Source organism: Oryctolagus cuniculus, chromosome 6 (assembly GCF_051225735.1).
Source record: "Oryctolagus cuniculus isolate XC-2025 breed Fujian yellow rabbit chromosome 6, ASM5122573v1, whole genome shotgun sequence".
Classification (NCBI taxonomy): domain Eukaryota; kingdom Metazoa; phylum Chordata; class Mammalia; order Lagomorpha; family Leporidae; genus Oryctolagus; species Oryctolagus cuniculus.
Window position 1 is genome coordinate 61,521,471 of NC_142872.1, and position 24,012 is coordinate 61,545,482.

The following is a 24,012-nucleotide window of genomic DNA, read 5'->3' on the forward strand; positions in this document are numbered from 1 at the left end:
CAGGCTGGCCCTTTGGCATGGTGCTCAGCCAGGTTCCCTGGGGCACTGTCTCCCTGAAGCCTACAGGGCCCTGTGTTCTCAACCCAGCCTTCTCACATGGTGTCGGCTGAGTCACGGGGCTTGGGCCTGACATCCGATTTCCAAAGCCGCTGTGAATAAAATGTCAGCACTTGTTCAGGGAGCAGACAGGCGCTGCAGCTGCAGCTATGGCCAGGGAGCTGCTTGGAGATGGAGCCAGGCTTGGTAGGCTCTATCTGGGGGTCCACAGCTTATGTCTTCATAAGGGGAGGAAGAGGACAGCACTAAATGAGCAGAGAGGTATTGGGGAGTGACAGGTGCTCTGGGGGAAAAGTGAGATTGAGTGATGTGAATGAGAAAGACTGGAGGACTCTCTTGAGGAGGTGACTTTTAAGGTGAGATTGGATGAGAAGGTGTCAGCTGTGCAGAGATCAGGAGGAAGAACATCTCAGGTAGAAGGGAACAGCAAGTGCAGGAAGCCAGCTCGGCGTGTCCTTGGAACAGTGAGGAAGCCAGTGTGGCCGGAGCAGGGAGAGGGAGGGGGAGGGGGTGAGAGGGAAGGGGGAGGGGGAGGGGGAGGGGGAGAGGGGAATGGCTGGAGAGGAAGGCCTTTGCTGGAGGTGCTGAGTATTCTGTGGTAGTTTGGGAGGCAGGGGATATAAGCCTGACTCTGCAAATCCGGCTGCTAGCAAGGTGACCATGGAGAAGGCTCCGTGTTCACCATTTCACTTGTGGAACACAGCACCAACCACAATAGACCTGTGTGGTTCATGGAGACGGAGTTATTATTAGACGGAATCTCTGCTGGGTCTTTTTGGGAAGTAGAACTGCACCCAGATGGTTCATGTTCAAGACTATTCACTTAGCTATGGGAAATTAAGAGAACCAAGGAATGTGAGGTGCAAAGAGACGATGGTCTACACTGCAAGTTTGGGTCACAAATTCCTCCCCTCCCAGTAGCTGTGTCATTCTTTGCAACTCTTCCCATGGATATATGGGCTTGATTGTCTCGCTCCTGGGATTTGGCCCCCACGTTGGAAAAGCAGCAGCAGGAATGCGAAGGAGCCACTCCCCGGGGACAGCCCTAACAGGCAGACTCCCTCTGGGCCTGGCTGCACTGAGGTTCTGGTTTCAGATGCTGTGCAGGCGTGTTACCCATCACGCTGTGATAAACAAGGTCACGGCTGTTTCCTGTCCCCTTCCGCTGCAGGGCACAGCCACATCCATCCTCCTATGTGACGCCCTGTGGCCAACACTCCACTTGCCCAGCTATGGCTGGAGGAGGAGAATGCTGGCTTGCATGGTGCCATCAGGTGCGGGTCACAGGGGACAGGTTCGCTTTCCTGCCAGAGATAGGGCAAGGGTTGGGGGAGGGGGACCATTTAACAAATGCTCACCCTTCCTCCAGCTGCATAGAAGAAAAGAGGGATGAGGGAAGTGGAGGGAGGCAGCCCTGAGTCCCTGAAACAGGGCCAAGAGGAGCAATCAGGGCCTGTCATTTGCCTGGTGACCCCTTATAGCAGACACTAAGCCAGGGGGACCTTGTGTGCCGTGGAGCTGGGAAGGAAGCGTCCCCCAGGCCAGCCAGGCCCAGGCCCGAGCTCTGAGCAAGCACTGGCCATTCACATCCCCCTGACATCTGACTGATATCTTCATTTCACTTCAGTAAACAGGCCAGCTCCGGGCCAAGGTGACCGTGACCTCTGGCGCCGCTTGCCACACAAGATCCTCTCTGGGGACCCGGGCAAAGCACTTTCACCTGGGGCCTGGGCTCTTATTTCCCTTCCTCACTGCCCTGATTCATCTTGATGGGCAGACAGTGGGAGGGGGGAGGCAAGAAGCAGGGGAGGGCTGGCTGAGCAGAGGGGTGGTCTCACCTAGCAGGTGCCGCTGCCTCTCCGCCCTGGAGAACAATGCAGCTGGCCAGGAAGGGCTCCCGAGGCAGCCGGGGCTATTAATAGGCTCGCACTTGCTGCCGGGCCAAGCTGCCGCCCTTCTGACGTGTAGCAAGGATCTCCGGCACGAAGCGGCTGGGAGGCTCTGGTTGTGCACATGCGATTAAATATAGAGTTTGGAGAGTGAGGGCTGGGAAAGGTGTGGGTGGACTGTAAGTCTATACTGCAATGCCATTTAATCCCGAATGTTCAGCAGGCTTTGTCTGTCTCATGTGCGTGTGCGTGTGCCCACACACACACACACACAATGAACACTAATGAACACCTATTATGTGCCAAGGCAACTGGATGAAGCACACCTTGCCTTCCAAGAAAGCCAGTGGTCCAGTGGGGTTGCAGTTGCTATCACCTGCAGGGACATTAGGGAGTGGTGGGGACTGTGAAAATGGAGAGCAGGTGTGTTCTCTACAGGGACGGGGCCATTGGGTGGTCTCAGCCGACAGTCACTACACTGGAACAACTGTCTGGTATTGCAGTGCCTCATGATTTTTAAGAGGAAGCCTTGTTTTTGGGATTTTGTGTACTTTTCTGTTGTCCCTTTTTAAATACCCTTTGGATCAAATATAACCTGCTGTATGGGGACCAGAGGTGAAATTTTGTAACGCTCTGTGAAGGCACATCCTTTGTGGGGAAAATGGAATGTATCCTTTTTTTCCCCTGTGGACTCCTGGAAGTCCCCTTGAAGAGGACTCTGTGCCCCAAGCCCATGCAGGTGTTGTACGTGGTCCGTCAGTGGGTGAAAGGTGGAGCCCTGATCGCATTATGGCGCCTGGGAGTGGCCTGGGGGGATGTGTTCGGGTCTCTGGGGGCCTTGCCAGGGGAAGACAGTTCTTGCGAGAGAGATGATTCTGTAAGCCAAGCACGCCTATGCATCTCTGGACCTGGGATCCTGCCTTCATCAGACATCAGACGAACGAGGCGCCTGATCTTGAACTGGGAATCTCTAAACCATCAGCTGAAATAACCCCTCTTTCTTCCCAAGAAGCTCTTCCCAGGTGTTTTAGCTGTAGGAATGCCAAGCCGGCTTGTACAGCTCTTAGGATAAGAACAGAAGGAATGCCAGGGCAGGGGTGGGCGGTGCCGATGGGAGCCCCCGGCGAGGGGTGGAAGGGGGTGGGGTGGAAGGCTCCGTTGAGTGGAGGACAGGTTCAGGTTTCAGATCCGCCAGCACGTGAAGAACCGAGGCCCAGCACCATGAGTCACGAATCTGGCACAGTCGAGCGGATCTGAAATTATGCTCCTTTTTTCGGATGAAGAAACGGAGACGTAAGTAGCTTGCTCTGCCTCTCAAAGCTAGGAACTGGCGGAGCGAGGATTCCTGCTCTTAAATCTTCCTGGATTCTGTGCCTACAGCCGCTTGCGTAGCCTGGTTGTGGTGGGCCGGGGTTCGGCGCACTGCGCACGTCTCGGCGCAGGACGCTCTGCGGGTCGGGCGCCCTGTGTGCGGACTCTCTACAAAGCCGGAAGGGAGCACCCGCATGTCCCGGAGAGAAGAGGCACACACAGAGTCTATTATTGTGTGGCTGCCTGGACTGAACTCCCGTAGACTTAAATTGGCTGCATTAGATCCAGAGAAGGGCGCCGCTAAGAACAAACAGCCTCAATCCTCTTCTCCCGCGCCCACTCCTTGCTTCCGGTTCCCAGCAGAGATGGGTTGTTCTCAATACTTAGCGCATCACCTGCCTTGCACTCTAAGACAATCAGCTGCCTAGAATGGGAACGCGCAAGCCAAAAGGTTGCCTGCTTGTGGCACATGTGGCTGCAACTTTGGGGTTTTCCACACATCAGCAGCTGTGTTTTGAAACCGGGTGAAAGTTTGTTCTACCCCGTGCAAAGGGAAGCCTACCCAGATGAAAAAGGCAAGATGAAAGGAATCGAAGCCAAAACCGGAGTCTCCTTTTTTTTTCTTTTCTTTTTTAAAAACTTTTATTAATTCATTTGAAAGGCAGAGTTACAGAGAGGCAGAGAGAGAGAGGTCTTCCATCTGTTGGTTCACTCTCTAATTGGCCACAGGGGCCAGAGCTGGGCTGATCCAAAGCCAGGAGCCAGGAGCTTCTTCCAGGTCTCCCACATGGGTGCAGGGGCCCAAGCACTTGGGCCATCTTCTACTGCTTTCCCAGGCCATAGCAGAGAGTTGGATCGGAAGTGGAGCAGCCAGGTCTCGAACCAGCGCCCATATGGGATGTCGGCACTGCAGGTGGCGGCTTTACTCACCACGCCCAGTGCCAGCTGCCCCCCCACCCAACTTTTTTAAGATTGATTCATTTATCTGAAAGGAAGAATTACAGAGAGAAGGAGAGACAAAGAGACACAGAGGGAAATCTTTCATCCACTGGCTCACTCCCCAAATAACCTCAACAGCTGGTGCTGGGCCAGGCCAAAGCTGGGAGCCTGAGATTCCATCTGGGTCTCCCATGTGGGTGGCAGGGATCTTCCAAGGTGCATTAACAAGGAGCTGGATCAGAAGTGGAGCAGCCGGGACTCGAACCAACACTCATACGGATGCTGGCACTGCAGACAGCAGCTCAACCTGCCGCACCACAATACCAGTCCCCAAACTTGAGCCTTAGATATTCTCAGTTTCCTTCCAGAAACTGTTGCTCTGAGCAGGCACTAAGCAGGGAAAGGTCGGAAAAATGAGTATTGCTGTTTTCTTTCTTTCTTTCTTTCTTTCTTTCTTTCTTTCTTTCTTTCTTTCTTTCTTCCTTCCTTCCTTCCTTCCTTCCTTCCTTCCTTCCTTCCTTCCTTCCTCCCTCCCTCCCTCCCTCCCTCCCTCCCTTTCTTTTTTAAGATTTTGTTTATTTGAGAGACAGAGTTACAGAGAAAGAGAGAGTGACAGACACAGAGAGAAAGGTCTTGCTATCACTGGTTCACTCTCAAATGTCTACAATGGCTGGGGCTGAGCTGATCCAAAGTCAGGAGCCAGGAGCTTTTTCTGGATCTCCCACATAGGTGCAGGGGCCCAAGGACTTGGGCCATCTTCCACTGCTTTCCCAGGCCATAGCAGAGAGCTGGATCAGAAGAGGAATAGTCGGGACTGGAACCAGCATCCATATGGGATGCAGCGCCACAGGCAGCAGCTTTACCCGCTATGCCACAGCGCCGGCCCCATAGCAAAATCTTAAAGGAGCCTTGTGCAACTGCAGAGTAGTGCTGTCCTCTCTTGCCTTTCTCCATTCTGTTACGCAAGGTGCTGGGGCTTGAGTGAGTCCCCCAGTTCATGTGTTGGAAACCGATCCCTATACTTGTATGCGGGTAGGATTTGTGGGTGGGATCTGGGAGATCATTAGGATTGGATGAGGTGGTAAGGGTGGGGGCCAACAATGGGGTTAATAGCTTCTTAAGAGACCCCCACACTGATGCCCTTGCTCTGTCTCCTCATGCCGTGCCCTCTGCCGTGCTGTGATGCAGCCGGAGGCCCTCAGCAGATGCCGGGGCCGTGGTCCTGGGCTTCCCAGGCCCCGGAACCAGGAGCCCAACAAGCCTTAGTTCTTTGTAAATTACCCAGGCCATGGTGCTCGGTCACAACAGAAACCAGAACTGAGACACAAAGCAACACGGCCTCCTGCATGGCACTGATGTTTGTTTGGTTCTGCTTTGATCAGCAGATTCTTGGGACTGCGTCAACACGGGGTCCTGCAGGGCCAGGGCTCCTGCTTGCCGGGGGCAGGCAGGGTAGAAGCCACATTTGTTATCGAAGTGTGCCATCCAAGTGCCTGCAGGGGGCAGTAGTCACAGTGTGCCCTGAAACTGGACCAGCAGCCCTGGCCATCCATTCGGGTGTCCCAACCACTCCCCGAAATCTTTGTTCCAGATCCTACGGTGCATGTCCAGAAATCCCATCACTGGGACATGGGCTTTCTTCTTTGTCATGGATTTGGACAGTGGATGACATCTGATATCCTTCCAGCCAGGGGGGGCGGTTCACAGCTAGCTACTTGCTGAGTGTGAGAGAATTCTCGGCCCTGACCAGGACTGGATTACCGTAGCCGGAGAGTTCCCTGTGACTGGGCCCGGTAAAGCTTCTCTTTAACATCAGCCAGGATGGACTCAGGAATGCTCCATTTGGTGTAAAAGCAACCGAAAGTTATGGTACTACTGTGGAGAAGCCAAACCTTACAGTATCAGCAGGTGTTAGTGCCGGGCAAGACAACCTACCTGAAACACAGCCACCCCACGTCTCACCTGACCAGCTCTGAGCACCCCGGGATGTTCCTCATGATCCTCCTGGTGATAAGACTTGTTTTGTTTAAAACCATATTGCAGTGGCGGGCATTGTGGCATAGTGGGTAAAGCTGCCACCTGCAGTACCAGCATCCCATGTGGGTGCTGCTTCGAGTACCAGCTGCTCCACTTCTGATCCAGCTCTCTGCTATGGCCTGGGAGAGCAGTAGAAGATGGCCCAAGTCCTTGAGCCCCTGCACCCACATGGGAGACTTGGAAGAAGCTTCTGGCTCCTGGCTTTGGCTCTCTGTCTTTCCCTCTCTCTGTGTAACACTAACTTTCAAATAAATAAATACATCTTTTTAACCAAAGTTCATGGGAAAACTATGAAAAGTACCTTGAAAAAAAAAACTGTGCATGGAGTTTAGCGTTTTTTGTTTTATTTTGTTTTGTTTTTACATTGAAATAAACTTATTTTTTTTGACAGGCAGAGTTAGGCAGTGAGAGAGAGAGACAGAGAGAGAGGTCTTCCTTTTTCCATTGGTTCACCCCCCAAATGGCCGCTACAGCTGGCGTGCTGCACCCGGCATGCTGCGCCAATCCGAAGTCAGGAGCCAGGGGCTTCCTCCTGGTCTCCCATGTGGGTGCAGGGCCCAAGTACTTGGGCCATCCTCCACTGCCTTCCCAGGCCACAGCAGAGAGCTGTCCTGGAAGAGGGGGAACCGGGACAGAATCCGGCGCCCCGACCGGGACTAGAACGCGGGGTGCCAGTGCCACAGGCAGAGGATTAGCCTATTGAGCCGCGGCACCGACCGAAATAAACTTATTTTTAAAATCTATTTTTCTGTAAAACTGATGAGATATCTTTGTATGTGTGTGTTCTCGCTTATTCTGACAACAACCCTAAATGGTAGACTTTACCTCCATTTTACAGATGGGGAAATCGAGGCTTGGATTGGCCAGAGCGTTGGCCAGGGCCATCCAGCTGCTAAGTGGCGGGGGGCGGGGCCTGAATTTATAGTGGGCAGAGTCTGTCTCTGCTCCCCTCCTTCTTAGCCTAGGGCAATCTCAGGTCAGGACTTGTCCCCACCCCCAGGGCTCTCATTCATGTCTTGCTTCTCACCATGCGGTCTAGGCACCAGCAGTACCAGCACCACATGGGCTGGTTAGGAATGCAGGTTCTCAGGGCCCTGGATCCACTGGCATTTTGACAATGCTTGGGTGGGGATCCTGGTTCAGGGCCAAACATTTCAAATAGACTTCTCTCTCTCTGTTTTTTTTTTTTTTTTTTTTTTTTTCCCTTCTCCAGCAGACTTGCAACTTCTGCTTTCAAACCTCTGGATTCTGTTCCTGCTGTGGTTAATTATTTCCAGGTTCCCCGGCAGGTTGCATTCCGTCTCCTCTCCTGGGAAAGGAAGGCTGGGCTCTGGCTGGCAGCGGACCGGCCGAGAGCAGCTGACGTCCTCCTGCAGCCGGCTGCAGCCTCCTCGGAGCCCGGAGCCCTCCCGGTGGGCGTCAGGAACAGTAACGTAGTGTTCCACCCAGGGCAGAGCGAGAAAGAGAGGGCTGTGTCCCAGAACGGGGAGCCTCCTCTTTTGGATGCTGGCGAAGAGAAGACTTTTCTCCCTGTTTCCTGATAGCTGATAAAGGACATTCTGTCTGGGGCTATTTCTGTATACCTAGGCTGAAAAAGCCAAGGACAATAATGAAAGCCCAGAGCAGGTGGCCTGATAGTTCCCACTGCTGGAAGCTACCATGGAGAGGTTGGCTCTCCAAGAGGGGCTCTGCGGAAGGTGGGTTAGATTCCTCAGAGGGCCTCTCTCTGCACCTGTAGCACCAGCTACCCGCCCCGCCCCCCACCAGGTCTGGGTCCCGAGCCTTGGTGTCACCACAGCTAGACAGGTGGGGGTGATGAGTCTTCTCTGCTCGGTTTTTCTGAATGAACCCAGTGACTGCAAATCAAAGCAGCCAAGGCAGGTGTTCCCCTGCGTGCCTACCTGTGCTTCCTGTTCACCAGCTGCGGCTGCAAAGCCCGGGGGATCCACTTGCTCTGCGTGGGCCACTGGTTTCTTTCTGCTTCCTCTGGCCGTCCCTCGTTCCGCCTGGAAACGTAACACAGCAGCAGGGACCCAGGGCTGGAGCGGGAAGGCTGCTCCCAACCACAGGCTGGCACCCTGGGCTTTGATTTGAGCCTGGATCTCCTGGTCCCTCTGGGAGCTTCCTCCATCTGGGACCGCGCAAGACAGCCGCAAAGCGTAAATGGCTGAGCCCAGCCACCACCGCCGTGTCCTTGTCCCACGCTCTCCTCCCCCTCCCCCACTCTTCCTACTGAATTTCCCTTCCAGAACCCAAATGAAGCAGGTGTTTTCCAAGCCAAGGGCATCTTGGGTCCTGGTGCTGACACCAGGCAAGGGGCAGGGGTCAAGGTCACCTGAATGGACTAGAAGAAAGTCCATCCCGGCGGGGCTGGGGTGCCGTGAGTGATGGCACCACCTCAGGGGCTGCTGACTTGGGCATTTAGGGCCCTCGAGCCTCTCCGGGAGCTGTCACTGAACTTTGCTGTGGAACGTGTGTCCGGGGCTCTCTGAAGCTGAAAGTTCACCTGGGGATCTGCAGAAATGCAGAGTCTCAGGCCCTGCACTGGCCCCATTGCCTCCAAATCTACACCTATTTCTGTAGGTGCGTATCTATTTATTTGAAAGGCAGAGCTGGGGCAGTGCTGTGGCATAACAGGTAAAGCCACTGCCTACAGTGCCAGCATCCCATATGAGCGCCGGTTCAAGTCCCGGCTGTTCCACTTCCGATCCAGCTCTCTGCTATGGACTGGGAAAGCAGTAGAAGATGGCCCAAGTTCATGGGCTCCTGTACCCATGTGGGAGACCCAGAAGAAGCTCCTGGCTCCTAGCTCCTGATCAGCGCAGCTCCAGCCATTGCAGCCAACTGGGGAGTGAACCAGTGGATGGAAGACCTCTCTCTCTCTTTCTCTGCCTCTCCTTCTCTCTCTGTGTAAATAAATAAATCTTAAAAAAAAGAAAGGCAGAGCTACACAAAGTTGGGGGGGGGTGTCTTTCATCCTTTGGATCACTCCCCAAATGGCCACAACGGCCAGGGCAAGGCCAGGCTGAAGCCAGGAGCCAGGAACTTCTTCTGGTCTCCCACCATCTTCCACTGCTTTCTGAGGTACTTTTGCAGGGAGCTGGATTGGAAGTGGAACGGCCCGGACTCGAACTGGTGCCCACATAGAATGCCTGCATTGCAGGTGTGCTGGCCTTACCTTCTACACCACAGCGCTGGCCCCAAAATCTACATCTTAAAGGATGCCCCAGGAGAAGCAGTGCCCCGAGGCCCCAGCCCTCTGTCCTCGTTACCAGGGCACCTGAGCTGATTCTGCACAACTTGTGCTTCTGAAAGTCTCCTGGGTGCTGTGGCTCTTCTAAGTGATCTCGTTTCTCGCTTTGCTAAGAAAAGCACGCGTCAGTGCACTGCAGAGCCTCCTGCAAGCCACACCTCCGAGTCCCAGTGCGGGCGCATTCCGAGGGAGGTTTCACAGATGCCAGTGGTGCGTTCTGACACCTGCAGATGCAAACGCCAGAGGGGCCAGGCAGGTGACAGAGACAGGCGGAGGGTGCTGGGCAGGCCGGTGGGGACCGGGCAGCAGGTGTCCTGGCTGCAGGGCCAGCTGCTACTCAGCTCGAGCCATCCTCGTCACGTGGGGACCAGGCCCTTATTGTCAAGAGAAGCCTGAACTTAAGCTTTCATGAAATCGCCTGATGTTGAAATATTGACAATAATTTGAAACCCTGAAAAAAAGAAAGTGCTGTGTAAGCCCAGCCAAGCTCATTGGGAAGCATTTTGGGGGTCTGGGTCTCTAACCTCAGGCTGAACCCTTCTACCCTAACAGCCTCTGGACAAATAACCCAAGAGAAGACACGCCACCTGCTGAGTTCAACCTCAGACCCTCTCCAAATTGTCCATTCACTTCTTTTTTTCTTTTTTCTTTTTTTAAAGATTTATTTATTCATTTGAAAGTCAGAGTTACACAAAGAGAAGAGACAGAGAGAGAGGTCTTCCATCCACTGGTTTACTCCCTAATTGGCCACAATAGCCGGAGCTGCACCGATCTGAAGCCAGGAGCCAGAAGCTTCTTCCGGGTCTCCCATGTGGGTGCAGGGGCCCAAGGACTTGGGCCATCTTCTACTGTTTTCCCAGGCCACAGCAGAGAGCTGGATTGGAAGTGGAGCAGCCAGGACTGGAACCGGCGCCCATAAGGGATGCTGGCACTTCAGGCCAGGGCTTTAACCTGCTGAGCCACAGCACCGGCTTCACTTTGTCAGAGGTATTTGTTGTTCTCCTACTCTGGGCCAGGCTTTAGCTGAGCAATACTGCCCTCAGGCAGTGTGCAGTGTGGCAAGTGGAGCAGAGAGACCAGGGAGGCGGAAATGGCACTCTGGAATGGAGACTTGAAAGTGCAAAGGCCCTGAGGTACAAACAGCAAGTTGTAGGTAGAGGCTACAACCAAGCTGGTGTTAGGGAAGCTGGGTGGGTGATGGAGGGAGGGGTAGGAAGTGGAGGCAGAAAGGGAGGGAGCCACCAGTGATAACAGCATCTTCTGTACATACAATTACGGAGCTTGCACTTGACCTGGATGGGCCACAAGTTGGGGGATGACGTGGCTGGAATTCAGTTTGGCTTACTTTGCATTAGCCTTTGGGAAGAGGATGGATTTAATGAGGGGGGAAAGCAAAGTGGTGGAGGCCTGCACTGGGTGCTGTGTGGGACAGGGGAGCTGGGCGTGGCTTGAGGACTGAGTAGGAGTTCAGATCAGCAAGGGTGCTCCTGGCCACACCGGACTGTGGCAAGGAGGAGGAGGAGCCGGGCTTTCCGGCCTGGGCGCCTGCTGGGTGCGGTTGTCATGCTTGGCCAGCCTGGAGGAGGGAGGTGTTGCGCTCAGCTGCAGCCAGCTTGGAGGTCCCTTGAGTCCTCTCCGTTGGCCTGGGATGCACCCAGCAGAGGCTCGAGTCCTGCTCGAGGCGGGGGACAGGGCCCAGACTGAGAGCCCGGAATTTCTGAACCACGTTTCCTCCTTGTAATTCTCTCCGGCTTTGTGACTCCGCTTCTCCTTCCCCTCCAATTGCTCAGCTTTCAACTCTTGTCACGTTTCATTCTTGCATTCTTTGTAAGCCTACAAATGGGGATAACTGTGCAGGCTAAGCTGAAAATCTGAACTTGGAATTGCTCTACAATCCAGAGCTTTTTGAACATCACCCTGACACTGTCCCTGATAACATGTGATGGGCCATAGTCAAAATACAGGTGCACCAAAAACATCGTATAAAATTACCTTCCGCCTCCGTGTGGAAGGTATCTGGGAAACTTAACAGTGCCTCATCTTCAGACTCAATTCCCACCCCCAAGAGAACTCATTATGCATATGCAAATATCCCAAAGTCTTGGCAAAGCCTGACAGAAGCATTTCTAATACCAAACCTTGTGGATAAGAAGTACTCAGCTTGCAGTATCGCTCTCACAGGGTGCTTGTGAGGTTAGATGAGCCAACGCATTGAAAGGACTTAGCACAGGGGCTGCCACTGTGGGGCAGCAAGTTAAGCAGTAGCTCGTGAGGCTGGCATTCCCCCCTCAGAGTGTCTGTTCAAATCTGGCTGCTCCACTTCCAATCCAGCTTCCCGCTAATGCACCTAAGGAAGTAGCAGAAGATGGCCCACGGTCCTGGGCTCCTGCTACCCATGTAGGCGACCAGGATGGAGTGCTGGGCTCCTGGTTTCAGCCTGGCCCAGACCTGGCTCTTGTGGCCATTTAGGGAGTGAACCGATAGTATATGGGAGATCTCTTTCTCTCTGTATCTCTGCCCCTGTTGCTCTGCCTTTCCAATAAATAAGTAATCATTTTTTTAAAGTAAGTCAGCACAGTGACTGGCTGTAGGATGTATTCATTATTGCAGTAACATGTGCCATAATAACAGAATGACCATTGGCTGTGGTTATTATTGGAGTTACTATCGCTGTAATTATACAGAGGCTTCTGTCACTTGTGGCCATTCGTTCTGGCCTTTCCTCCCAGCCTCAGGCCTGTGCTTATCTGGAAAAGGCAGCAGGTAACAGTGACCATGACCATGACCCGCCAAGTAAGAGCCTGCTTGGGTTCAAATCCCAGCTCCATCGCTTACTGTCAGGGTGACCTTGGCCAAGGTGCGTCACCACATCGAGGAGGGGACAGAGCAGCGTGGGTTAGAGTGAAGATCAAGCAGTGAAGCACTCAGCACGTTGTCAGGCACACAGTAGGTGCTCAACGATTGTGTGCTTTTATTCTGTAGGCCACCCCTCCCAAGCCACAGATGGGCATGTACCGCGGAATCTGGCGGCCCCTTGCAATACAGCGTAGTTCAAGGCACAGTGACAAGATTTGTGAAATGCCCGTCGCGTGCTGCACAGGACCTCTGGATGACGTGCTGATGTCCCCGTCCCCGGAACCTGCGAATGAGACTTCTTTCCAGACTTAGCTCTGGATCTTGCCCTGGCCCTCCCTGGATGCCTCCCACCGTGTTATGATGGAGCAAGAGCCCCTCCTAGACGGGAACACCATGCACTTGCAGTCCTTAGCCCCCCGTGAGCCCAACAAACCTCTGCTCTTTGTGAGGGACCTGGCCTGTGCCATTCAGCTACAGAAACAGCGAATGGACTAAGACTTTGAGATGAGGCGAATCTGGGTTTCCTGGGAGGACCCCAAGGCCAGTGCCATTATCATGTCCTTACTGGAGGCACAGAGAGGAGAAAGCATGCAGGAGAGGAGCCCGTGACGACTGGAGGCAGAGGCCGGAGGACCTGCAGCCACAAGAAAGGAGTGCTGTGCTCCCAGGGGCTGGGAGGAAGAAGGGTTCTGCCCTGTGGCCTCCATGGGGACCACAGGCTAGCCCACACTGCCTGTGGCCTCCATGGGGACCACAGGCTAGTCCACACTGCCTGTGGCCTGCATAGGGAGCACAGGCTAGTCCACACTGCCTGTGGCCTGCATAGGGAGCACAGGTTAGTCCACACTGCCAGAGGCCTCCATGGGGAGCACAGGCTAGTCCACACTGATTTTGGACTTCTGGCTTCTAGGACTGAGAGTATTTGTTGGTGTTGTTGTAAGTGACCTGGTGTGTGTGATTTGCTACAGCAGCTGCAGGAAACCAATACTTTCATGATTCCCCACCTTGTGAGTAGGCAAAGTAGGGAGGCAGTCCTGGCCACACCCACTTCACAGATGGGGAGACCGAAGCTCAGGGAGGCAGTAGGAGCCGCTTGAAACCACACAGCTCCAGCAGAGGGGAGCCTGGAATTCAGCTCCTTTCTGGAACATTCTGCCAGCTCTCTGCACCAGGCCCTGTGGGTTAGGAGCTGCAGCTATCTCTGGGGTCACAAGGGAAGACTTACAGGATACGAAGCAGCGGCTCCCAAGACGAGGCAAATGGTCATTGGGGACAGGCCCCTTCCACGATGGCGAGATGGAGCTGCCCTCGAAGATCAGGCCCTGCTCCTCTGTCAGCTCCCAGGGATGACCCTCTGCCAACACTGAAGACCCGAGTCACGTGTGCTCCTGGAAGGCGCTGCTTGGAACAACTTAACGTTGGGGAGGCAGCGACACCGGACCGTCCTAGCAATTTTCCTACAACAAGGTGGGCTGAGACCGATGAGCAAATTCAAATACATACATGGGGCAGTGATGGAGCCTGGCCCATCCGAGGCGCAATTTGCCTTTATTAAATGCTCTCTTGTAAATAGGAGGCCCTGCGACTTTATCTGCTGTCTTGCCGAATCCTTGTGGTGTCCTGGTGAGGGTCTAGGCCCACTCTCCCCCACCCCCTTTATACATAAGACCACGAGCTGGATGGGTTAGGCGACTTGCCTGGGGCTAAGATTTTGTCCCAGGCCAGTCTGACCCTAAGGCTTGTCCTTTTGGTTCTAGTCACTGGCTCTCAAAGCTGGGGACCCACGGGGCCATCGGGGAGAGCTTTCACTGACAGTCACTGGGGGCCGCTCCCTGGGCGTCTGGAGTAGCTGGCCTGAGACCAGCACTGGATTTGCCAAATTTCCCAGGTGATTTTTTTTAAGTCCCTCTGGGGTTCAGAACCTCTGCTCTCAACCCATTTCTTTTAATTATTTATGATTTATTTATTTATTTGAAAGGCAGAGTTACAGAGAGGCAGAGGCAGAGACACACACACACACACATCAGAGACAGAGAGAGAGAGAGGTCTTCCAACCTCTGGTTCACTCCCCAAATGGCTGCAATGGCCAGAGCTGTGCCGATCCAAAGCCAGGAGCCAGGAGCTTCCTCTGGGTCTCCCACTTGGGTACAGGAGCCCAAGAACTTGGGCCATCTTCTATTGCTTTCCCAAACCACAGCAGAGAGCTGGATCAGAAGCAGAGAAGCCGGGACTCGAACCGGCACCCATATGGGATGCTGGCACTGTAGTCCTTGGGCCCCTGCACCCACGTGGTGGACCCGGAAGAAGCTCCCAGCTCCTAACTTCAGATTAGCCCAGCTCTGGTCATTTTGGCCATTTGGTGAGTGAACCAGTTGGAAGACTTCTCTTTCTCTCTCTCTCTCTCTCTCTCTCTCACTCTCTCTGCCTCCACCTCTCTATAACTCTGGCTTTCAAATAAATAAATAAATCTTTAAAAAAGAGAAAGGAAGAAGAAGAAGATGGCAGGGCAGTGGGTTTTCCTCACGCTGTCTTTGCTGTGATGGAAACATTGCTTTCTCACTGGCCCTGCCCCTGTGCCAGCCACAGGGTTGGCTACGCCGCTGAACGCTGGAGAAATTGCAGCGTAGCTTGTGCTTCAGGTAGACCTAAGGCTCGAAGAAGTGCCCTTTGCTGATCTCACGCCCTGAATAATAGCTTACCAGCAAACCCTGCCAACAAGCTCTGTCGTCATCCAGATCCAATCTCTTTGCTGACAGGTGGGGCCGCTGACGCCCGGTGCAGCCAACAACCTGTCCAAGGTTATTATACAAGGGCACTTCTACAGGTTCATGAAATAAGGCATTCAAAGGTGTTATTGACTTTTGTGCCAAAAGAATTTTTGAAATCATATATATGAGAGGTCTTCAAAGAGTTAGTGCATGGAAAATGTATGTTATGAACAAAACCATGGCTAGGATTCAAAATTTTTTACACCAAAATAAACTGATCTTTTAATTCCAGTTTTCCACGACTACTTTGAAGTGCGCTTGTGCAGTCAGTTCTGGGCTGGGTCTAGAATCCAGGTGTCTAGACTGTATGTCTAGTTCTCCACGCAGCACAAACTTTCCGGTTCATTCGTCCAGTCATTTGTCCGGTTCAAGCAGGCAGAGTGTCAAGGCGTTTGCATTTAATTCTCAGGATAACCCCGGGAGGTCAGTTTTCTACAGCTTTGACTACAGACGAAGCCACCAAGGCTCAGAGAGGTGATGCGAGCTGTCCAAGGCTTCAGCACACGAGAGGCAGAGCTGGCGTTTGGAGCCAGGCTGCCGAGGACGGCGGGCTGTGCGATGATGATGGTTTTACTTCTGGTCTCTAAGACTGTCTTTTGGTTGCAAAGGGCAGTGCTGGGCTGCAGCAGGGGCAGCGCGGGCTGCCACCGCCTCCTGTGGGCTTTACCTCTGTTCTGGGGGTGAGGGGTGCAGCCGCTGGGCTGGAGCCGGTGGGTGCAGGGATGCCATGGAGATAGGTGTCCCTGAGACGGGGCCCCCGGGGCTCATGGCACCTACCCACCCCTCCCTCGAGAGTTCTCTGGCTGGCTGAGAATTGAGAAGCCCACACTGGGTGGGAGCTGCCTCCCACTGAGCCACTCGGGGACCACACAGCACCTCTGAGGAGCACGGTCCTGGTCTGGGTCCCTTGGTGGGAGTAGGGAGGGGCTCAGACAGAAGGGACAGGGCAATGACAAGGTGGTTCCCACTCGGTCACTTCTACCCATTCTTAGGGGGTAACCAATCACAACACTCATGGTGTTACCTCCTCCAGGGGCACTGGCTGGATTTCTAGGGCTGGAGTGTCCCGACTGCAGGCTATCCCCCCTACTCCTCTCCTCTCTGACGGACACTCACCATGGAGTCATGTCGTTGTCTGGTGACTTCTCCATGGCCCCATTTCCTCTTTGAAGTCACCTTTCACTGCAGGTGACAATGGGTGGACCATGACAATAGGAACAGCGGCCACTGTTTCTGGGACACTCGCAGCGTCACACTGTATGTGATGAACGTGATGCCTGAACTTCCCTGAAGCCTTGCCACAGCCTTAGGCGCAAACACTCTCTCCATCTTAGGCAGGAGGATGCTCAGACTTTGAGTATCCGGCTCAAGAACACACAGCACGTGACAAAATGGAAGCTTGAACCACAAGCAGTGTCTGGAGCTCACATTCTCCAGAAAGGATGGGAGATGAGGTGCTGGCTCCCTCCCCAACCCCCACGTACAAAGCAAGAGACCGGGCGCAGGTGTCCACCTCCCTGCCCCTCCCTCCCCGTCTGTTTGCTCTTTGCTGACGCAGCCTCTGCTCCTCCCACGGCCCCTGGCCCCGGCTGCCCATGGGTGCTGCCCCCAGGATTCCATTGAGTGAAGTCATCCCACAGCCGGGCTATGCTGCCACCTGGGTGATCTCCAGGCCCAGCTGCCGGACTTGTGTGCTGATTCGATCAGCTCATCTCATCCTTGCTGCTGATGAGCGCCAGCCACGGCCACCAAACGCCATTCTACTGCCCAAGACCTTGTCATCGTTTTTGGAATGGACGTTACGGTAATGTCTCACATGAGAGTCTCCGATCGCGCAGGTCGCTGGGGCGGCTGGGCCCAGGCCGTAGAGCACAGCCAGGCCCTCCTTTGTAATCCTGGGTAACTGAAACCCACTGCCTTTATTCAGTGTTGCCAAGTCTCCCACCTGATGGACAGCGTCGGGCCCATGGGCAACTGACTTGCCAGTCCTTATGGAAACGCTAGGTGGGGAATGGAGCGTGCCTGGGAGGGCTTTACTTAGAGATGTTTGATCTCTTTTAGAAGCAAAAACTGCTGGCATCTGACTATTTCAGAAGAAAACAACACCCACCCAACATTCACAGTAACGCCAGTGAGGAAGCAATTCCAATGTTGCAGGCATCGCATCAGATAAGAGCTTCCTGGCAAACTGCCAGACAGGTAGTGTTCCCATTTCAAAGATGAGAAAGCTGAGGCTCAGAGACAGCAGCCAGCTGGCCTGAGGCCACTTGCTAGAAGTGGAGGCACCAGGACTTCTCCGTGTTGTTAGACCCCAAGCCCTACTGTAGTCAGCCTGCACTGGAAGACAGCAAGACATGCAACTGAAATCATCTACCCATATTTAGCCCTTTTTTTTTTTTTTTTTGACAGGCAGAGTGGACAGTGTAAGAGAGAGACAGAGAGAAAGGTCTTCCTTTGCCATTGGTTCACCCTCCAATGGCCGCCGCGGCCGGCGCACTGCGGCCAGTGCACCGCGCTGATCCGATGTCAGGAGCCAGGTGCTTCTCCTGGTCTCCCATGCGGGTGCAGGGCCCAAGCACTTGGGCCATCCTCCACTGCACTCCCTGGCCACAGCAGAGAACTGGCCTGGAAGAGGGGCAACCGGGACAGAATCCGGTGCCCCAACCGGGACTAGAACCCGGTGTGCTGGCGCCACAAGGCGGAGGATTAGCCTAGTGAGCCGTGGCGCCGGCCCATCTACCCATATTTAATGAGCTCCTTTTGGAAAACAGATAATGAAAATAGAAGTGAGTTTAGCCTAGCAGCTAAGACAGCCCTGTGTCTCTTGGGCAGAGTGCCTGGGTCTGAGTCCTGGCTCCACTTCTGACTCCAGCTTCCTGCTAATGCCCACTCTGGGAAGCAGCCGGTGATGGCTCCAGTAATCGGGTCCCTGCCATTATGTGGGAGACCTGGATTAAGTTCCCAGCTCCCAGCTCTGGCCTGGCATAGCCCCGGCTGTTGAGGCCATCTGCGGAGTGAAGTGGTAGATAGGAACTCTGCCTCTCTGTCTCTCACATAGGTAAGAGAAAAAGATACCTGAAACATGTTAAGAGTTAGACAACATAGATGAAGCATTCTCTTTCCCCTCTTCTGTTCCCCACTCTGCCAATCTCTCCTTAATCCCAGGAAGGACCTGGGCCTCAGTTCACAGCAGGCCACTCTCCCACACACTGCAGGAAGGCAGAGGGTGACCCAGCGACCAGCTGACCCTCTGCTCATGAGTTCCAGTTTCCCAAGGAACGGCACTGGTGCCCACTGGAGACCTTTACATGACTTATCGGCAGGGATGGCTCCTGACCTTGTGTGTCTAGTTGGGGTTCAAATTCTACCCACAGAACTTATTAGCTATGTGACAGGCATGTGGCTTTAGCTTGCTGAGTCAGAGCTGATAATTCTGGAATGTGGAGTCGCATTATCTTGCTCACCTTATGAAATACACTCCCATGGCACAGGCCAGTATTTCTCTGACTTCTCTAACCTGCGTCTCCTTTGGCCAAACACAAACAAGGGTCCACTCACCCATGAGGGGGCTTCAACAAGTTCATAGAAAAATGGAATTGTAAGTCAAGTTTACTTTGGTGCAAAAAGTTTTGGGACCCATACACAGTTGGTTTTTTTTTTTTTTTATAATATGCATTTTCCATGAATCCTTTTGTATGTGATGATTTCATTATTTCTACACCAGGGCAGCCTTACCTTTTAATCTAGTTTCTCGTGAACTTTTTGAAGTATCCTCATAGTTCAAGTGCATCCACAAGCCAAGGACATTTTGTCCAGTTTTCCCACAACATATATTACAAAATGAATGGTTTTCATTTTTGGTTTGTAAAATGTGAAATTTATTAGTATGCTGGCTGCTCTGTTTGGAACTCTCTCTATACAGCCCCCATGCTCCTCTTTCCAGCCTGGTGCACCCCTTCGAAGAGCAAACCCCCTCATCACACACACAACAGGCGGGCCATGCCTGGTGATGAGTTGCACGTAACAGGCACTCACTAGAGAGTTGGGTCCCTGTGAAAGAATGAGACCTGCAGGCAGATGCTGCAACCAGGGCTACATGGGGGCCATTGACACTACAACTTCAACATACATGCCTGCAAACCCCCGCTACCAACCAGACTCCCTATGATGGTCTCTGACAATTGTCTTCATTTTTAAAAAACAGACCTTTATGGTTTTAGGCTTACGGAAAAACTTATCAGAAAATACAGATTCCCACATAGATGCTCCTTGAGTTAGGATGGGGTTATGTCCCAACAAACTCATCGTGAGCTGAACGTATCATTAAGCAGGAAGCACACTGACTGCACCTGCCCTCCTGTGCATCCTGGCTCAGAGACTCAGTGCCCTGTGGCCTCCTGGGTGACTGTGGGGCTGGAGCTGTGTTCACCTGCATGGGCCAGCATCACCAGGGAGGACTGGAAAAGCCAAAGAGTCCACCAAATGCCTATCATTTTCACACCATTGCAAAGTCCAGAAACCCACAGTAGGCCCATCAGAAAGCGGGGACCAACTGTAGGCCCCCTCCCCGACTCTCCCAGTTTCCCCATCAGTCAGGATCACCCTGGTACATTTGTTGCGCCAGCTGAACTCATGTTGATGCATCTCTATGGCGAAGTCCAGAGTAATGGGCATTAGGGCTCACTCTTGGTGTTACACAGTTGGATGGGCATCCATTTCCACCATGCTGGGGCCGTAGAGTATAATTCCACCATCCAGGGCTCTTCCTGTTTGTGCCTCCACCTTGAACCCCATTCACAAGGCAACATTGACACTGAACTTTTTCAGTGCTGTGTTTCTTGGGGTTTATCACAAGCACATGGCATATACTGGTTGCTGGTGAACACTTTGCTGAATGAGTGAATGCGTGCATGCATGGCTGGAGAGGAGTGGAGGGGAGGGAATGCAGGAGACTGGAGGGTGAGGGTACGAGGCCAATCAACTCTTCCAAATACCAGGGACCTCCCTTTCAAGGACGACAAATGGCAAAGCAAAGCTGAGCGAAGCAGCTGATGGCCCACACAGAGCTATGCCTGGCGGCGGCGGCAACAGCAGCCTCCCCTCATCCCGTCAGGCAGACAAGGGCAGGGGCAGGGAATTGATGTCGGCGGAGCCAGGCTTGTCGAGGCACCATCCGTCACTGTCTTAATCCTCGTGACTTTTGCAGTCACCTCCAGATTTTTTGGCCCAGTAAATGATGGAGCAGTTAAATCAAGGCAGGCTCATTAAGGAAACATGCTTCCCCGCGTGTCTGCCCCAGTTACTCCTAAATTTAATCTGCCGAGAGCCAATTTCCAGGACAAACACGCGCTGGCTTCTTTATCTACAGAGCCTCGACCTTGAAGGCACTCGTTGGCCGCAGCCGACCCTCACGTCCCTCTCCCACATCCTGACTCCTCTGAGACTCGAGGAAGGGGTTCTTTTCCTGTGTGCACCCTCAGGCTGGGTGAGGGATCAGAAGACCCCGTGGGCCGCCTGCACAGGGGGCAGGACCCTGGTGGGGCGTATTTCGCTGGCAGGCAGGGCTGGGCCCATGAAAGCACCCTTTCTTCTTGGTCACGGGGCTCTGGGGCAGAATCGGATTGAGTTTCCTTGGCCAACAGGTTGGCTTTGTTCTCTTGTCCAGATTTTCATCTACTTGGCTCCTGAGTTGCTGCTCGGCTGCTTTCTGACCCGGATTCACTGAGCACACATCAGGCCTTCTGTGAGGTTCATGGGAGGGGGGTGGCCCGAGTCCAGGACAGGCTGACAGTGAGGGAACCTTAGGGGGAGGATTCCCAGCCACAGACCAGGCTGGGCCTCTCCAGGGTTCTCTGAAGTCAAATCACCTGTGCAGTGCCCGGCCTTCGGGTCCCTTCCTGCTCCCCAAATGCCTTTCCTGTTGAGGGGTGAACACCCAGGCCCTGTCTGAGGGGTCCAGCATGGCCAGGGTGTGGCTCTGGGGCTGCAGCGCTTATGATCTGGGAGGAGGCCCCTTCCCCCCTGCCTGTCTCTCTCCGGAGTCTCTCCAGACTCCTGCTGGTCCCAGGGCCTTCCATGGCGTAGAGTATGTACAAATGGGTTCTGTGGGCTGAACACACCCGATGGAAACCTCTTTCCCCCGAAGGCTAGGAAGAACACCATTCAAAGGGGAACTCCCTTCTGTTGAGTGGGATTCTGGGTAAAGACAAGGAAGAAAGAGCTGTTGGTGCCGTCATTAATTTCCCAAGAGGAGGTAGGTTCTCTGTGGCTTCTCCTTGTCCTGAGCACAGAGAAAAGAGCTCTGATGCTCCTTCCCCTTCTTATAAGAGCACTAAAACCATCGTGAGGGTCCCACCCCCACTACCTCATTTAACCTGTCACCCCATGTCTCTTTTTCTTTTTTTAACATTATTCATCATTCATTTGAATGATAGAGTTATAGAAAGAGAGAGAAGTCTTCCACCTGCTGGTTCACTCCCCAGATGGCCCTAACAACTGAAAGCTTGGCCTATTGGAAGTGAGGAACCAGGAACTTCTCCTGGGTCTCCCACATGGGTGCAGGGGCCCAAGCATTTCGGTCATCTTCTGCTGCTTTCCCAGGTGCATTAGCAGGAAGCTGGATTGGAAGTGGAGCAGCCCAGACACAAACAGGTGCTCCTATGGAATGGTGGTGCTGCAGACCACAGCTCAACCCTCCTGTGCCACAGCGCTGGCCCCTCTCTGTCTTCTTCTTATCACCACGTTGGAGGTTTGGGCTTCACCGCTTGAGCTGAGGGGTGGTGGGTGGAACATAGCTATTTAGACCATCACGAGTGGGTAGGCGGCCCGAGTTAGACTTTCCCCTGGTTCTCCATTTGTTTGTTTCAACAGGAATTGGCAGGTGTGTTCGAAGGGGAGCCGAGAGCTGCCGGCAGCCTCTGGAAGCACTTTTGCAACAGAAACTAGCAAGGGCGTGGCATCCAAAGGTGCTGGGGTGGCTGGCGTTTCTGTCTCCCTGGGCCTGGCGGGTCAGAGGTCTCCTCCTACCTCCAGTCAGGAAGGCCCCTTGGCTGCTTGTGGAAGATGGACTTTTTCGCTTCTTTTCCTTGCAGGTAAAAGAATGCTGACTAATTGAGAACTGAGCAAGAGGTTGACGTTTTTGAGAGATGGGATAGCCGAGTGGGAGGGAGCAGAGGGACCAGGATGCGGGGTCTGAGGCTTGGTCTCACCACTGATTAATGCAAATTACTCTGGGCAACACCCTTGACTGTGCCTCAGTCGTTTAGCTATAAAATGGGAATAATAATAGCATCTGCCTTGTGTATTTGGTTACGAGGACTAAGTGTATAGAGGGAAGGCGTGTGTATTGGCCCACGCCTGGGGCCCAGTGTGCTCCGTGTGAACTGGCCGCTGTTTTCACCATGCCCCGGGTCCTGTGGCTGTGAACAGAGCCCTCCTTGGCCTCAGTGCTGAAGGAAATGGAACAAACCCTGAGTGACAGAATGACACCGTCTCGTGACCTAATTAGTAGCCAGCTGGGGGACTGCTGCTCTGGCTCTCCGAGGAGGAGCATCTGGGTGCCTGCCGGGTCCTGCCGGGTCTGGGCGCTTGGCCTGAGCTCTCAGGATGGCAGCTCTAAGGCTCACTTGGGGGCCCCTGGAATCCTACTTGGGACAGAGACGCGCAAAGAGCACTGGGGCCTGCAGCCTGGCAGCTCCACCCCGAGCTTTCCCCGGGGACATCATGAGAGCGCCCAGGATGGCACCGAGGGAGGTGGCCCACAGCTGGGCACTGCCCACCAGTGGGCAAAGGAATGTGTCACGTGGGGCCTGTGCTGAGAGGGAAGGGAAGCCAGCCACGTGCACCCCACCCCCAGGGACGAGTCTGAGACACGTTCATGCTGAATTTAGAAGCGTGCGGCAGGTCTCAGATGCACCGGACACAAAGTTTGAAAGCAAACGCGTCAAGCAGAGATTAGGGACGCAGTCACATTTGGCAAACACTCAGAGCTGTGGGTGGGGCCAAGGTGTGTGTGTGGGGAGGCTCTGGCCTGCCCCCAAGTTCCAGTTCTTACGCTGTGCTCCGCTTCAAGTAATCGCGTGCTATAGAGCTGATACAGCTGCCCCTGGGCCGAGATCCTTGCCGCCAAAGTTTTACAGAGGACGGCGGGCTGGTCTTTGCCTTCGGGTTTGTGCGTTATCATGTTCCAGGAAGGTTTTTCAAAAAGTCAGTGGGAAAGACAGGATTAAAAGGAAAGTTTGTGTTGGCACCAAACATTGGGAAAGCCACTCTTAAGGCTCATTTTCCATGCACTTTTTGAAGAGCCTTTGTGAGTATAGATTTCAAGGGTTTAGGGGCATCAAAATAAGCTCATGATTCGGTTTTCCACACACTTTTTGAAATACACTTATATTTCCTTGTCTTTTTTTTTTAATGAGCAAGGATAATTTTGCCTTTAAAATAAACAAGTTAAAACGTTTTGCAGGGATTACTTTAAAATTTATTGTAATTTCTTTTTTCAGGGACCGGCATTGTGGTGTAGCAGGTGCCGACACCGTCATCCCAGATGGGTGCTGGTTGAGTCCCGGCGGCTCCACTTCCGATCCAGCTTCCTGCTGATGTTCCTGGGAAAGCAGTGGAAGTTGGCCCAAGTGCTTGGGCCCCTGCACCTATGTGGGAGACCTGGATGAAGCTCCTGGCTCCTGGCTTCTGCCTAGCCCAGCCCTGGCCATTGTAGACACCTAGGGAGTGAACCAGAGGATGGAAGACCTCTGTCTCTCTCTCCCTCTGTCTCTATAACTTTGACTCTCAAATAAATAAATAGATACTAAAAACTACTTGCAGAGCACTGGATTAGGAGTCCAGAGCCCTGAGTCTGGAGCAGCCCCGGTTCATGGCTGCCGCGTCTGCTTGGGCCCCTCAA

The 24,012-nt window shown here is 53.6% G+C and overlaps 1 long non-coding RNA gene across 1 annotated transcript; it reads left to right on the forward strand.

The window, feature by feature from the left end:
- Positions 1–610: 610 nt before the first annotated feature.
- On the forward strand, positions 611–23,926 carry LOC127490801 (uncharacterized). Its single transcript, XR_016235530.1, has 4 exons — positions 611–3,239; positions 12,469–13,809; positions 21,981–22,201; positions 23,612–23,926. It is a non-coding gene; the product is annotated as an uncharacterized LOC127490801 (long non-coding RNA).
- The last annotated feature ends 86 nt before the right edge of the window (positions 23,927–24,012 follow it).